Below are 16,040 nucleotides of genomic sequence, written 5' to 3'. Positions count from 1 at the left end.
ACCTCTCGCCAATCAGACTCTCAAGGGTAGTGGTATGCTGGTAAATTAACAACTGGTTTTTCAAAGGTTGGGGAGGCTGGTTGTCTTGTAAAATTCGCTGTTTTCCATGCATAAATTCTGCCATCGTTGCCAATTTCAAGCTAACAATATGGTTCAACTGATTTACAAAATTCCTGGAATTAAGGAGTCATGTCTTGCAGGTCACTAAACGCCAGCTCCAGCACATCATTGCTAGACATTCTTACAACTAAAGCGGAAATCTCTTTGTCACTTTGGGAGTACTGCGTCCTGGGATATTAATCCCTCTAGATCACCTGGAAAATGATTAGTTTCTATTCAACCCAGGAACATTTCTAAAAAGCTAAAATGACTTAGGTATTCAATTAAATGTGATTGATGTTCTTTGCCTCGGTGTTAGAAGGCAGGACTCAACATTTAGTTCCATCCTCTAGTGCTGCAACTCATTGAGCTCTGCTTGTGGATGGGTTTTTGGTCTTTCTCTGGTGAATCACCTAATGTGGCCCACAGTTCCATAGAGGGGAACTTCATGCTGACCCCAAGTGTTCTGTCCCTAACCTTATGGAATTTGGTGTCCCTGGGAGGCAGTTCATGTAGTGAGAAAAAAACAGACTTTGGGGTCAGACTGGAGTTTGCTTATGAGTTCCTCCATTTATCATCTCTGTAACCTTGTAAAAGTAAACTCACTGCTCTTTCTACTCACAACACTTCTGACACCAGATGTGTGGGGTTTTCCACACCAAGTAATTTTTCAATTCTTGGCAGACACTGACTGGATGTCCTACAATTTAATTCAATTCTGATACTAACAGACCAGAGTTAGAACGGACCTCACAGGCTAATGGATTTGTCCCATCAGACTGCTACCTTTCTCCCAGATGCCAATTGCAAGTAGTGGGTCCCCAAGTTACCCATAACTTCTATCCAACTTGATGACAAATCAGAGGTTCCCACCAAACCCCTCCTTGAGTTTGATAATTTGCTAAAACATCTCATAGAACCCAGGGAAACAGTTTACTTACTGTTACGGATTTATTGTAAAGGTTATTTCATAGGATGCAAATGATCTGACAAATGAAAACATACATAGGATGCAGTCTGAAAGGATCCTGAATACAAGAGCTTCTGTCCCTGGGGAGTCAGGGTGTGTCACTCTCCCAGGACATGGATGTGTTCATCAACCTGGAATATCTCTGAAACCCTTTGTTTAGGGTTTCTAATGGAGGCTTCATTACATAAACATGATTGATTAAATCATTGGTTATTGGTTATTAACTCAACCTCCAGTCCCTCTCCCTCCCTGGAGGTCAGGGGGTAGACCCCAAAATTCCACCACTCTTATCACAATTGGTTGCCCTGGCGATCAGCCCTTCATCCTTAGGGGCTTTTCAATAGTCACCGCATTAACATAAACTCAGGTGCAGTTGAAAGGGGTTTCTTATGAGGAGCAAAAGACGCTCATTTCAATTTAATGCTCCAGAGCTGTTTCAAGAGCCAAAAACAAAACCATATATAACAGAAGATGCTTCTGTTGCTCTTATCACTTAGGAAATTACAAGAGTTTTTAGAACTCTAATCAGGAGTGGGGATGAAGATCAAACTATATATTTCTTATTATATCACAATAACCTTGGAATATTACTTATGCTCTCTGAGTTTTCTGTAAAACAGGACAGGATGATAATAATGCTTATATTACCAAGTCCAAGCTCGTGCTGCTCACTGCACAACAGGCCAATAAATTGAGAGGTGTGTTGGGGCAGAGAATAGTGACTTTATTTGGAAAGCCAGCAGACCAAGAAGATGGCAGGCTAGTGGCCCAAAACACCATCTTACCCCAGTTAGAATTCAGGCTTTTGTTATACTAAAAGGGGAGAGGGTGTGGCTGGCTGTTGCAAACTTCTTGGTGCTGGCCAGACCTGGAGGGGATGTAGTAATCCTTTGTTCTTTCAGCTGTGCACATAGATCTGGTCACAATGTTCCTGTAAACCTCCAACAAGACAAATGTTATTCTCTGTTCTGGAACTTTTTAAATCTCTGTATGAATGAAAAATGTTATACCTTTAAAGGTCAAGCCTGGGAAGCAGAGCCTTGAGAAAGGGCTATTATGTATATTTCAGGCTATAGGCAACATTTTCTTACAAAGATGCAGAGCCAGCATGACTAAACACAGGCAACAGCACACAGGTTAGAGCTATAGGAATAGATCCAATATGGAGTCAGGTTTGTTCTTTGTCACACTTACTATATAAGGTAGCTTATGCTGTCATATAATTATCAGCTGATATTTAGTTGTTCTTACTGTTTATTTAAATTTTAATTAAATCAGTGATGTCTCTTTACAATTCTTTTCAGGTGAGTTAACTAATGTCTGAGATTTAATTTATATTTAAATATTTAATGAGACATTTGATATACATGGTCCCTCAAGTCTCTTACATTCTATGATTTCATGAGACTATAACCCAAGTCTCTGGGGTCATTTGTTGCTCTAGCATGTTATTTTTTCTTTGCTTAAAACCAGCATTCGTATACAGAAGACTTAGTACATAGAATTTTGTTTGAGATTAGTGGACTCCCAACATTTTCTGCCATCTTCCCTGCTACTACTTGTATTTTCTGCCCACAAATAAGCCCTTCAAAGCTGAAGTGTCCAATGTGGTAGCCACTAGACACAGGTGGTTATTTAAATTTAAATTAATAAGATTAAATAAAATATAAAATTTAGATCCTCAGTTGCACATGCCACATTTCCAGTGCTCAGCACTCACATATGAGGATATAGAACTTTTCCTTCATTGCAGAAAGGTCTCTTTGACATTGCTTCTGCTCTAAAATTATTCATGTGATATGACAGCCCTTTTAAGTATAGCACATAAAGTCAAAAGTCTGATCTGTGGGGATGGGAAATGGAACTTTTGACCAAAATAATAGCCTCTAATCATTTATTTCTTCTCAACTCAATACCTATGCTCTTAAGTTACAATGTGAGAAAATTCCATCTTGCTTTCTCTACTGTATCTAGCCTCAAATATCTATAACTATAAAATAGTTTATATCTATATCTGTATCTATATTTGTATCTAACCTATATCTATAAAGTAACCATCATCACTTAGAAGACTTGTGTGATAAATGACTGTAAGTGTTCCATGCACTCATTATTTGCAGAAAAGGAAACTATGAGTCACATTTGTCACACTGTTTTTAGTGGAATAGCCAGGAATATAAAGAAACCAACTGGATGTACAATTCTTTACTTGTATCCTGTATACCACACCACCTCACATGCTTAGGATATACCAAGTTTTCTAGGAGTAACTTTTCTACAGATCATACCACCTCCTCCTTATTTAACCATGATGGACTGTTTGCAAATTAAGATAAAAAATAAATCCTGACTTATACTTGTAGTAGACCATGAATGTTAACCTAATGAATGAAATGTTAATGAATGTTGTTAATGAAATATACTTTGCCTCTTCAATAAAATCAAAACTTTTTCATTTCTGTTTTTCAATCTTAAGCCTAACATCTAATATATATTATATAATAGAATAGATATTAAGGTTGCAGCTATATTGTTCTTACTAAGGAATTTATAATTTTGGTATATGTTCCTTTTATTGGTAATGGAAACCTGTCAAAGATTATTTTCCTTGAAAAATAGTCCCCCCCACAAATTTCTGCCTGCCTAATGAATTAAAATCACTCATTGAAGAAATTGCATGAAAACACCCCACTAATTTCAAACTAAAATATATACTAGATTCAAGGGCAGATCACCACACTAGTTGGTGGGATTTATTTTTCTCTGCAGCAGAGCAATGTAGGTAGTTACTGGAAATAAAACTATTTCAATTGCATAAAGAGTAATGTTAAGTTAAAAGAAAACAATAAGTGTCTCCTTACAAAAGATTAATAATATTATTTTGTTGTGTTTGTTCTTGCTTACTTAGAGTACTCTTCTCCAAAATGATCTGTTTGTCTCATGTTCTTCCTTATGTCCAGAAATCAACAGCTTTTTGTGGGTATCTACTTGGATGAGGACCAGCATATTGGAGTGGTTTAGAGAATTCGTTAATAGGAGTGTGACTGTCTTGGTTTGGCTACTAGCGTCAACAATCTACGTGACCTTGGGTAAGTAATGTAACCTCGGGTAAGTAATGTAACCTCTCTGTGCCACCATTTCTTTATTTGGAGGGTGGGAATAAAATTATAATCTTACCTCAGAAGAGTAACTATATTATAAATTAATTTATAATTAAAGGGTTTACAACTGTGCCTAGAGTAGTAAGCCCTCCACGTTAGCAATTAATCATTTAGAGATGCTTATTAAAAGAGTATAAAATATTACCATATGAATATACAAATGCATCTATTTTTAGTAGATAGTAATAGGAATCATTTTTTTAATAGGATGAAAACTAAATAGTGCCTTATGTAATTTTCTTTTTTTTCTTTATATTTATACAGTAAATAGTAAATAAGTTATATAAGTTAAATGTGCTCTAGAGAAATTGTTTATATTTACAGTTAGAGTTTAAAACTTTTGTTTTTTTAAATATTTTCTAAGAAATAAGCAAATTATATTTATATTAGTTAGATAAAAGGATCTTCATAAGTTTATTTTTGCTCCTTATACAAAAATCTGGCGAAACTTTTAAATAAATAAGGGCCTCATCTTTGGTTAGTTATTTATTGGAAAATTACAATCATATTCAGAAGAAACCTGATACAGTAAACAATCTTAGCTAAAAGCTAATTGGTTGGTAACTTTTAAATTTATTTTTCGGGGTTACAGGACTTATCTAATAATATTTCTTGTAGGAGTTTTTTAATTTTAATTTTAAATTACTGCTTGCATCGGTCAAGGTTTGGACCAGGAAATGGAAATTACACTACATATTTCAACAGAAAATTCACTATACTGATTTGGTTCCATATGTGGAGGGCTGAAAAAGCAAAAAGGAACATTAAGATGACATAAAGGTAGTAACAGTAGGAAGTAGACTACTGCACATAGGAAGCAGGATTATCAGAATCTAGAAACTTGGGGATGGGGCCCTACAAAGCTGGCACTCAGACCTCTGAGAAGGGGTTGCTGCCTGGCTGATGCTAGTGACTCAGGAGCTCAGAATAAGGGCTTTTGGCGTTGGGGCTAAGATTGCTAAGGCGGTAGTGCTGCTCAGCTTATTGGATACCTCTGACAGAGCTTAATGAGGCTCGTGCTGAGTGTCAAAACCCCTGGAACCAGCTACTGTTGCCCAGGTAAAGTGCCCTTGCTTGGGCTGTGCTGACAGAAACAGTAATAAATGGGAAAAAGAAAGTCCCTTCTCTCTTCTTCCTGCTTCCAAGGTCCCTCTCCCTCCAGATCTCCCTAGTGACAGAGGAAGTTAACTGATAAAGGGGAAATGTAATTTTTCAGAGTCCCAGGACTCAGTGTCACAAGGCTGAGAATAGAAGGATAAACAAAGGCTTTATAAGTGAAACATGCTCAAAAATGAGATTATTGTAAATGTCCCCCATGCTAATGGCTCTCAACCCATCTCATGAACACCTCTCTCTCTCTCTGTCTCCCCGTAGAATATAGTGAACACTTCCTCCCACTTTCTCGAAAACTTTCCAGGTTTTAGCACTGAAAACCCTACATCTCGAGAAACCCCTTAGTCCTCGGCAAACCAGGATGGTCGGTCACCTTAACCTAGAAATTAACATTTAATTTCTATTAAATTATAAATAAGGGCAAGGGGAAATTACAAAATTGAAAGGAGAATGGAAAACACGTTTTGTTGTAAACAGGTCTATACATCTGTAAGTTAGGCATACCCACCCTGCTTGTTATTTTTTATTACAATTATTTGCATATGAACATAAAGAAAACTGATGGTGTTGGAGGGGATGTGAGAGGAAATGTTTTAATTCTGTTCTCACTTGAGTGAAACTGCAAATTGTCACTACCTGATAGTTGGAACTGATTTCTCTACCACTAAGCAGCCATAAACTGACAGGTCACTGTGTGCTAAAAGTCAGAATTTTCTGGAACTGAATGTCACAAGTTCTGAATCAAATGAATATTGGACTTATCAGTGCAGGCAAAAAGTATACTGGTTACCACATTATCCACGGAAGGCTATTCCCTTTCACTCTATTGAAAAATATCTGACAGGACTTATAAGTTCAGCTAGAACATGTCAACTTAAAATATTAATGTTTTCTGGGGCAAGTGATTAGATGGAGCATGCCGGCTTGTCTGAGTCACGCTGAATACTTCATGGTGCTACCATCCTGGTAAGTGTCTGAGCTGTCACGTGTCCTCCCTCGTGGACATCTTTATGCCATTTTAAGCAAATTGCAATCAAACAACATCAAATTATTTTCTGTCTTTGATCTTATTTCCCTTCATAATATATATATATATTTTTTTGTGTGTGTGTGTGTGTGGTACGTAGGCCTCTCACTGCTGTGGCCTCTCCCATTGCGGAGCACAGGCTCCGGACGCGCAGGCTCAGCGGCCATGGCTCACGGGCCCAGCCGCTCCGCGGCATGTGGGATCTTCCTGGACCGGGGCACGAACCCGTGTCCCCTGCATCGGCAGGCAGACTCTCAACCACTGCGCCACCAGGGAAGCCCCAAAGTATTTTTCAATGAAATTTAAGGCTCATAAAGATCTGGTTTCTTACTACTTTCTCAAACTCAGTTTCAACTACTCTGCTCTCATTCTCTGCCACCTGATGATACATGACCTAGTTCAGATTCAAATGTTGTATCCATTAAGGTGAAGGCGAAGCTAGGGTAATTATAACAAAGGGACACAAGTGCATTTTTTTCTCTTGGAACAGGCCAGCTAGTTTAGGCTAGTGAGGCAGCTGTGCTCCATGAAGTCATTCAGGGATCCAGGTTCTTCCCTTCATTTGCTCTGCCATTTGTTAGACATTGGGCTCTTCTGCGTGGTCCAAGCCGAGATGCAAATCATTTGCATTCCATTCTGTAGGAGGAGGAAAATGAGATAAAATCCAGGGCATTCCAACCCTGGCCACTGATAGCTACAAGGGAGACTGGGATCTGTAACAGACAGCTGGGAGACCATATCCTGAGGAAGAGGAAGAAAACAGATTTGGGGGTACAATCAGCAGTCTGACAATGAAGTCACTCATTTTATGGAAACTTCAAATTGCCTAAGTGAATAGAATCAATTCCTTTGTTTTCTATATCTTGAACATAAGAATGTTATTGCACCTCTCACATCATATTATGTATTTCAATGTCTACCTCAAATAAGAGACTGCAAAATCCTTAACATGAGGATAGAGGTTTCTTCGTTTACATAGTTCCTAACCCTTGTATGTAGTAGATGATCACTTCATATTACTGAGTTGATTTGAATAGATTGTGTTGTTGTGACAGCTAATTAGGTACAGAGATTTTTAGCAACCTCCATTTTATAGATGGGGATCCTGAGGCTCTAACACAATCAAATGACTCTCCCAAAATCTAGCTCATGATGAAGCTAGGATTAAAGCAACGTTTTTGATTCCTGGCTCAATTTTATTAAAGTAAGCCAAGCAATGGTGTAGGTCTGCTCAGGCGTAGAAACCACTCATTTAAAAACTACACACTAGCCATTTGAATGACATTGTGTTTATTGTGTATTTTTTTTAATGTCAACATTCAAAGGCATTCTTCAGCATCCATATGCATCTTGACAATATGCATAATCTAATCCTTTCCTTAATTTAGCATCATTTTACAACGTCTAATTGGTCTCTTTCCAGTTAATATCGCTATCCTCAAACATCAAGCTGGTTCTTGATAGTCTTAAAACTGAGATTGTTGCTATTTTATCATATGAGAAGAGCTACAAAAATAAAAACTATCTGACTTCTAATTAATAAGATGAATTTATTAGAACAGCTTAAATACACATATTTGGTGGGGGTGGGGGAATGTGTGTGGAGATGATGCTGAAATTTATCAGGAAAAAAAAGCCTTAGAAATTCAGTGGTGACTGACTACATTATAAATAGGTTCTAAAATCAGGTACACTTTGGTCACATCCTGGCCGTACAGTTCAGCAGCTCCACAACTTTCAGAAAGTCACTCTTCTTTTGCAAGCCTCAACTACCACATTCCTAAAATAGGGTAATTCCTTAAGAACAGCTTTTTAGGATAATTGATTTAACATTTTTCCTGGAATAGATTAAGCAAATAATAAATGATAGCTTTTATTGCTGACTATCATTATAGGTCTAAGTACCCTATAAGACATGACTGTAAGTAACATAAGATAATGAAATAGCTTTGTTTAAACTAACTAATAATTTTGAAATGATCCATAAAGAATAATTGTTCCTCTAAATTCAGGCATTATCATTCATATTAATTTTTAAATAATTTTTGCTAACATACAAAGAAAAATAACATAGCTTTTGAGTTAGTCTACAATATGTTTAAAGCAGTAGAGCAAAGAGTGAAAATCTAGCACGCTCCACTGGAAAAGTAAGCAATTGTCAGAGGCGGTAATCACAAAGAAATGCAGAGGTTGGCAAATGCCTTAAAAGTGCTAGAAAACAAACACATATGAGATGCCTATTTTTAAAACGAAAACATTTTCATAGCCAAAAGTTAAAGAATAAGAGAAATTAAAAAGAAGAGAGATAAAAGAGAAAATAGTTTTCACTTGTATATCTCTGAAATTAAAGCATTTTTATCATCTACCACTTTAATTACCAAAATAACATCAACCCTTGTGCACCAGACTCCTTACCAAAATAACGGCCTAGAAGAGATTTTGAATTAGACAGATTCCTCCACTGAGCTTTGAAACTTATTAATGATTGAATTTTTTTAATGGAATGTTATTTCTGCAATCAGTTGAGCTAAATGAAAATTATGCATCTATTTACACCACCATAGAATTATAGGAATTAACACTGATTAACCCTGTCATTAATTTGTTGCTTAAGATTTAAAGGAAGGACCTCCAATGGGTTAATTGTGAATATTTTATTGAAATATTATAAGAATGTAGTTTGTAATTACAGTTTTAATATGACATTGAAAATGTTGGATTCAAAGTTAAAGAAAAGCACAGGTATGAAACCCTCATAATTATTGGTTCATAAAACTCTAATTGCATTTTATGCCATTTTATTCTATCATTTGAAGGTCTCTGTGATTACACTTTCATCTTATTTATAGATGGATGAAGAAAGGTGAATTTAATTCATTTTCATGTTAGTTACACTTGTGATTTTTGAAGAAAATCTAAAAGTATAGACATTTTAGAACTGGGTTTCCCTGAACTAAAAAATTTTTTACTAAAACATACTTGAATCTATTAACATTCAAGTCTGTCTAGAATGGGAAAATATTTTAGTAAAAGTAAATGTAAATTAAGGATTAATTGTTCTGGGTTTTAGTGGAAACATTTATTTCGTTCAAACAAAGGAGATTGCAGGCATAGAAAATCTTTTGTAAGTTTTTACAGATTTTAGTTTTGTCTCATATCACAAATTCATTTCACCCTTTTCTAATGAGTTATTGCTGAGTTGTTTGAGAGCTGACAACATGATGCAAGCCCTTAGAATTTAGAACCTAAAACAACAATATAAACGTAAAAGAACCTATATGAATAATCTACAGTTAATTAATTTGTTCACACTTTAACCATCAAAAAATTTAAGTAGATATTGAAAATATTTTAGTTCTTTTTTAATCGATTGTCTAAGGGCACAATAATCATGCATAACGAATGGCCACACAGCTCCTGTGAAATACTACAGTTAGTGTATTGCTCACTCATCAAGTGTCATCAGCTAGGCAGCACTACGACTTCAGATGGATCCACTCATGCTTTTTCATGTTAGATAAATGTTGAAATCTCCTGGGTTGACTGGAGTGAGTCAGCTCTGCTCCACATGTCTCTCACCCTGCAGCAGGCTAGCCTGGCCATGTTCTCATGGTGGTGATGGTAGAGACACAGAGAGTCAACAAAAACACCCACAGTCTTTGAGATACAGAGTGGGAATCCACTCCACAGCATCCTCGTCCACAGCATCCTGTTGGCCAAACAAGGTACAAGGTTAGGTAAACTTCACAATTTGGGAGAAACTCTACCTTTGTAGTTACAAATATTGCAGTGTCACATGACAAAGGGTGTAGATACAAACTAAAGAATTTTTAGAAACTATGATATATTTTTCATATTTTATAATAAATTTCTTTTATACTCATTAACCAAACAAATCATCTATATGCAGGAATTATGCTATAACAATTAAATAATTTATTTACCTGATTTGTATTTCTGAACTATGAGGCAACTATTCATGCTATTTCCCAACTGGAAAAAAAAATTCTATTTTGATCATTTTGACTACATTTACCAGTATGGGAACAATGAATGGAGCATCGAAAAATTAAACTTCAATAACATATTGGATCCCGTACAGTTCTTACCATTTCAAACAATGTTGAGGGTTGTCCAGTAGCATAGTAAGGATGCTTCTGTTTAGATAGCTACCTTTCCAGTGGCAAGTAAAGTCACAGAAATAACGGTGATAATATGCATCCTCTTCCATGGAAATTCATAAAAATTATGAAAATAAAAATGTGAAGAACAGGTAGATATTAAAATCTACTTCTCTTCAATACAGTTCTACAGAACATAATCACAAACCCTTTAAAGATGTGTAGGAAATAAAATTTCCCTAAATCTCAAATCTAAAAAGAAGTATAATTCTACTACATAGGTAAGAAAATTAAATTATGATATTAATATTTCACTGAACTAATATCATTTTTTATTCATTGTCTCAAATTTTATTAATAAAGATCTATATTTTTCAGAATGAAGCTGGTATTATTTATGTCTTAAGTTGGACAGTTTCTTCCCTAAACCTGTTTCTTGAATATCCTTGAAGTCATGGCCTCTTTTCAAATGCATTACTCAATAAATGACAATTCCAAAAGTAATCATTGACCTTTAATAGAGGTGATTTTAGACTTTATCTGTAAATACCAATCATTCAAATGAAAAGTTAAAAGAAAAATGATATTTTCTATTTAGAATTTACTGTTTCCACACTGAATTTTTAAAATAATGTTTAGTTTGGTTTGTTGATGCTCCATGGGGCAGAAAATTTGTCTTGTTCACTGCTAGATTGCCAGAACCTGGAATAGAGCCTGGTACAGAGTATGGGCTCAATAAATATTTTTGAATAAAATATTTGTTGACTGAATGAATGATGTTATTATGGAATTGAATAACATCGTTCCTTGATGACTTAGGCATACTCAACAGAGAATTTTCCACGTAACTGGAAAATAATAAAGACATGCTTTAAGGGCTGTCATATCCTTTATAAGTTTCTTGAGAATAACATGAATAATCCTAAAATGAAAATCAGAGCTAAAAAGACTCCATGCCATTTTCAACTTCTATACATTTTGCAGATTTCTTTCTAGATTAATGACTGTTTGAATTCTTCACAGTCAAATCAGAATGGTTCTTTTTAGCTACTGTGGCAGCCAAAACAGAACATATTGTTAGGTTAAAAATCTAAGACTGCATTTAACTTCAATTAGTTTATATACTCAGGAATTTGTAAAATGTGGGGAGAAATGTTATTTGCACTAAACTAGGAATTGCATGCCTATTAAATTTGCCAAAGAACATACATAAGCAACATAAATTTAAAAAGTAATAAATTTTCCAATATTTCAAATTTAGCTACTTAGGAGATTATCCGAGGTCAATAGAAAATTATCATTTTGTTATTATGCTATTGTAAAATCCATAGTTGGATTCAATATGTGGGAAATATGAGCCTTGGATTTCCTATTATTTAAAAAAGTTATGTCTGGTAAATAAAAATTATTCCAGGTGGATTTTTATCAAAGATAACTTCACTGCATTCTTTTGCTATCCACTATATAATTGTTCCTTCTAATAAATACTATAATGAAATTATAAAATTTACTGTTTTCTTAGGCAAAATCACTTTGGAAAATCATTAACATCTCTGAGGGGGGGAGGCAGAGGAAAGGATTGGGAGAGGGACTGATCAGTAAACTCAAATTACTATAAATTTTCTAGTTTTTAGGTTTAGTAAAGAGTTCATAAGTAATATTTATATTACTATGCTTCATAATAGTATTATGCTTATAACTTCCATATATGTTACATATATTTTATGTAAGTAACAAATATTAATAAGTAAAGTCATTTTCAGAGACAAAATGTAGTTACTTACAAATGCTACCAAGAAATTACAAGTATAAACTATATTATTTAGGTAATTGTTGATATATAATAAAGCCATGTATAGATAAAATACAGAGTTAATATTGAGACAGAAATTAACATTGACTTGATAAAAATATAATTGGGTGAAACGATAGGTAAGAATCAGTTTTCAGGTATCTAGGAAATTCAACTTTCTAACTAAGAAAACATTGATATGAAATTGTTAATATACAATGTATTTTTAAAATAAAATTAATTTTGACAAATTGCAGTAAGTAGTATATTACAATTACATCGCATTATGCTAGACATAACATTGCAAAATATAAATGATGCACAGGTTTTCAAAGATTGTTCTTCTTTATCATTCACATTTTCCTTCTTATTTCAGAGAATAAATGGACATTTCTCTATCCCTCCCCACCTTTTACTCATCTTAGATGTTTACTGGTTGTAAGTGAGAGGAAAAACAACTCACATTATTTTAAGCAAAAAGAAAAGGACGTTTTACTAACTCATATAATAAGTAAATCAAGAGAGGGTATTTGATCTTAAATGTTGCTGGTTCTAGGAATTAAACAATATCAAAGGCGTATCGGGCCTCTCTGTTCCTTGATTCAGCTTTACCCTGTTTGGAGAAATATCATTAGGCCATCTCTACCTACAGAGTGAGGTTGATGACTATTGGCAGATGGGTAGGTCCAGGCTAATATTCTCTCAGCTTATTGAATTTGATAAAAAGTGAAGACATTTTATCCCATAATTCTGGAGAAGTTCCCAAAGCTGATCTTCATTGTCATTTAGTCACATGAAAGTATATAACCCCTGAAAAATGGTACTCAAAAGGAAAATTAAGTACAGCAACCAAAATTATTCTGAATATCTCAATTTTCTTACATATAAAACTAAGATAATGAGAGTGTCTATTTCACAGGGTTGATGTGGATTAACTGGATTTAACACACAGAATCTGCTTAGGGCCGCACCTGACTCATATTTGATTAGTTATCACTGGTATTGTTATACCAGAAGTCTGCCTTATGTATCTTCATGTCTTTACCTTTGACCAAGCTGGTTTGATTGGCAGGAATTCTTTTCTTCCTCCTAGCTAAAGTCCATCAGAACATCATTACCTCTAAGAATACGTCTCATATTTTGCAATCCTCATAGCTCATTTTTGACGTCTATTAGATGTAGCCCTTAATGCATGAGTTAAAATTATGGGCATGTATATCTTTCTACCTGTGTATCCTGCAGGTCTTTTTCATCTGTGTTCTCCATGGCATCTACTCTAGTGCTATGTTAATATGAATGCAAATTTTTTTTTTTTTTAAGATTTGTACCGTCTTTATTACAGAAAATATGAGAAAATCGAAAGTACAACGTTGCCTGTTTTCTTGCTTGAAGATCATATTTTCTCTGGTTTGTTTAATATCAACATTCACCACAGCTGCAGGAAATTAAATCGAACCTTTAGAAGGTATCGCATATGGACCTGGTTGGGGTTATAGACAATAAATTCGTTGTAGTTGAGGGTATAACCCTCTGGATTCAGAATTCCTGTGTCACTTGCTGGTCCTAAGGGCACTGTACTCCCATTCAAGGTGATGGCGCACGTAGGACTGGGAGCCATCTTGCCTAGCCCCTTGGTGCTGTGTTTGCCCTGAAGTAATCCTTCTGCCTCTGGATTGGCCCCTAGTAGCTCATTACACTGACCTAGAGCTACCTCTGACAGGAGCAGCAGTCCAGTATCCTTTAGGCGAGTGGCAAAGCAGTAATTGGCACTCTTGGAAGACATGTCAGCAAAGTAGATTCCTTTTCCAAACATGTAACCTGTGATGGGAGCCTCAGGTGGGGCGATTCGAAGCCCGTGGCTCAGGATTCCCACCCAGTTACTCAGCCTGGAACCATGCCATAGCAGCATCCTGTTATGAAGGTCCTCTCTGAAGGCTTCTTTCTCACCCTCCTTCTCTACTTCAAATACATCCAGCAAGGTCATGGTATAGTCACTGTGTGTGGGAGCATGCGTAGACTGCAGGTACTGGGAAATCACTTTGAACTCATAACTCTCATGGTCTAAAGGGTGCAAAGCACAATGTAGTTTTCTATAGTGTTGGTCCAGTGGGTGTTCTGGGCTCTGCAGTTCTGTCCTCACCAGTTTAATGGCAATTTCAATGTCTCCCAAAGCCTCTAGTAGCTGTACTTTGTCTGACAACTCTTTCTCTGTCCGGATTAATGGAGGGGTACAGAGTCCAAAGTCATGTGGTATTCTGGTGTAGAATTCATTGCATGCTTCCATGAGAGCTCGTCCATGCTGGCCAGCCCAAATACAATCCTCAATCTTCTTAAGAGACTGGTAACCTGCCTTGATTTGTGCCACTGTCAGCTTCCCAAGTGGGGCTTTCTTGGTATCATATTTCATTTCTACCATCATCTCTTCCATGGCCTGGACATTACAGATCAACTTTATCAGCTCCTGTACACGAAGATCTAGCTGTGACTCTGGTTTCAACTGGGATTTGAGAGATTCACCTTTATTTGTTTCCTCTTCACTCTGAGTATTGGTGGTATGGTCCATTTGTAGCATATCATATTTTCCAGGCACCTTCTCAAACTTCTCACGATCCTCCCAATTATTTTTTGTTTTGTCAAGGAATTTCTTTTGAAAGATTTCCTTGGCCTTGTTGAGGTCCCCAGAACAAGCCACCAAGCTGTGCTGCCCCATTTTTCCAACTCGGCCCCATCTCATCCAAACACAGAAGTTCCTCTGTGCATCATCTTCTAACAGCTGGATCAGATAATACTTGTTGTTGTTGAACTGGAGATTGGTCTGATTTAGCATGACATCATAGATATCATTTCCTTCACAGTATACATGGGCCTTCCCCACCTTGGCTGTGCACTCTGGGTCCACTGGAGCTTTGCCCTTTAACAGCAAGGTCTTTACAGACTCTTGCTTGTTTTCCGTCCTGTCATTATCAGCCTTTCCTCCAGCCACAGGCTCCTTTTTCATCTTCTGGCATTTTCGAATTTTCTTTGCAGGTGGAGGGTCTTCTGTAGCTGTTTTGCCATTATTAACTCTTTCAGCTCGCGCCCGGCTGCCGCCTGTCCCCCGCCGCCGCCGAGCTGCCATGAATGCAAATTTTTAAAAAAAAAAATTGAACTCAATCTAGGCATCTGAGGTAAAATAAATAAGAAATTCAAAATCATCACACACACAGAATACTGAAATTCAGTATATTAAAAAAACTCTGGCTTCCCTGGTGGCGCAGTGGTTGAGAGCCCGCCTGCAGATGCAGGGGACACAGGTTCGTGCCCCGGTCCGGGAAGATCCCACATGCTGCGGAGCGGCTGGGCCCGTGAGCCGTGGCCACTGAGCCTGCGCATCCGGAGCCTGTGCTCCGCAACGGGAGAGGCCGCAACAGTGAGAGGCCCGCGTACCGCAAAAAAAAAAAAAAAAAAAAACTCACTCATTTTAACCTCTGGTTATATATGTCTGGAGCTCTAAAATACATAGGTGGAAATATTTATATGCAAATAATTTCAAATAAAAGAAACCTCTGTTAAGTGCTATGTAAAATAGGGGCCAATAATGAAGATTAGAAGATTTGAGAAGTCTTCTTATATTCTGATAGATTGAGCTGAAAATTATACATGTACGGTGTATAGTCAAGTGATTAACTGTTAAAATCCATAGTATAAACTAGATGTAGAAGGGTAACATTAAGAATGATTAAAGAATCAAATGCTTTTAAGCACTTTTGGAAATACA

The 16,040-nt window shown here is 36.3% G+C and overlaps 1 pseudogene; it reads right to left on the bottom strand.

Moving 5' to 3' along the window:
- Nucleotides 1-13,586: 13,586 nt before the first annotated feature.
- LOC117314186 (poly [ADP-ribose] polymerase 2 pseudogene) lies at nucleotides 13,587-15,401 on the bottom strand (annotated as a pseudogene).
- Nucleotides 15,402-16,040: the final 639 nt, after the last annotated feature.

This window comes from Tursiops truncatus, chromosome 11, assembly GCF_011762595.2.
Source record: "Tursiops truncatus isolate mTurTru1 chromosome 11, mTurTru1.mat.Y, whole genome shotgun sequence".
Taxonomy (NCBI): domain Eukaryota; kingdom Metazoa; phylum Chordata; class Mammalia; order Artiodactyla; family Delphinidae; genus Tursiops; species Tursiops truncatus.
Note: the sequence above shows the minus strand (reverse complement) of the source record. Positions and strands in the feature narration are given on the sequence as shown.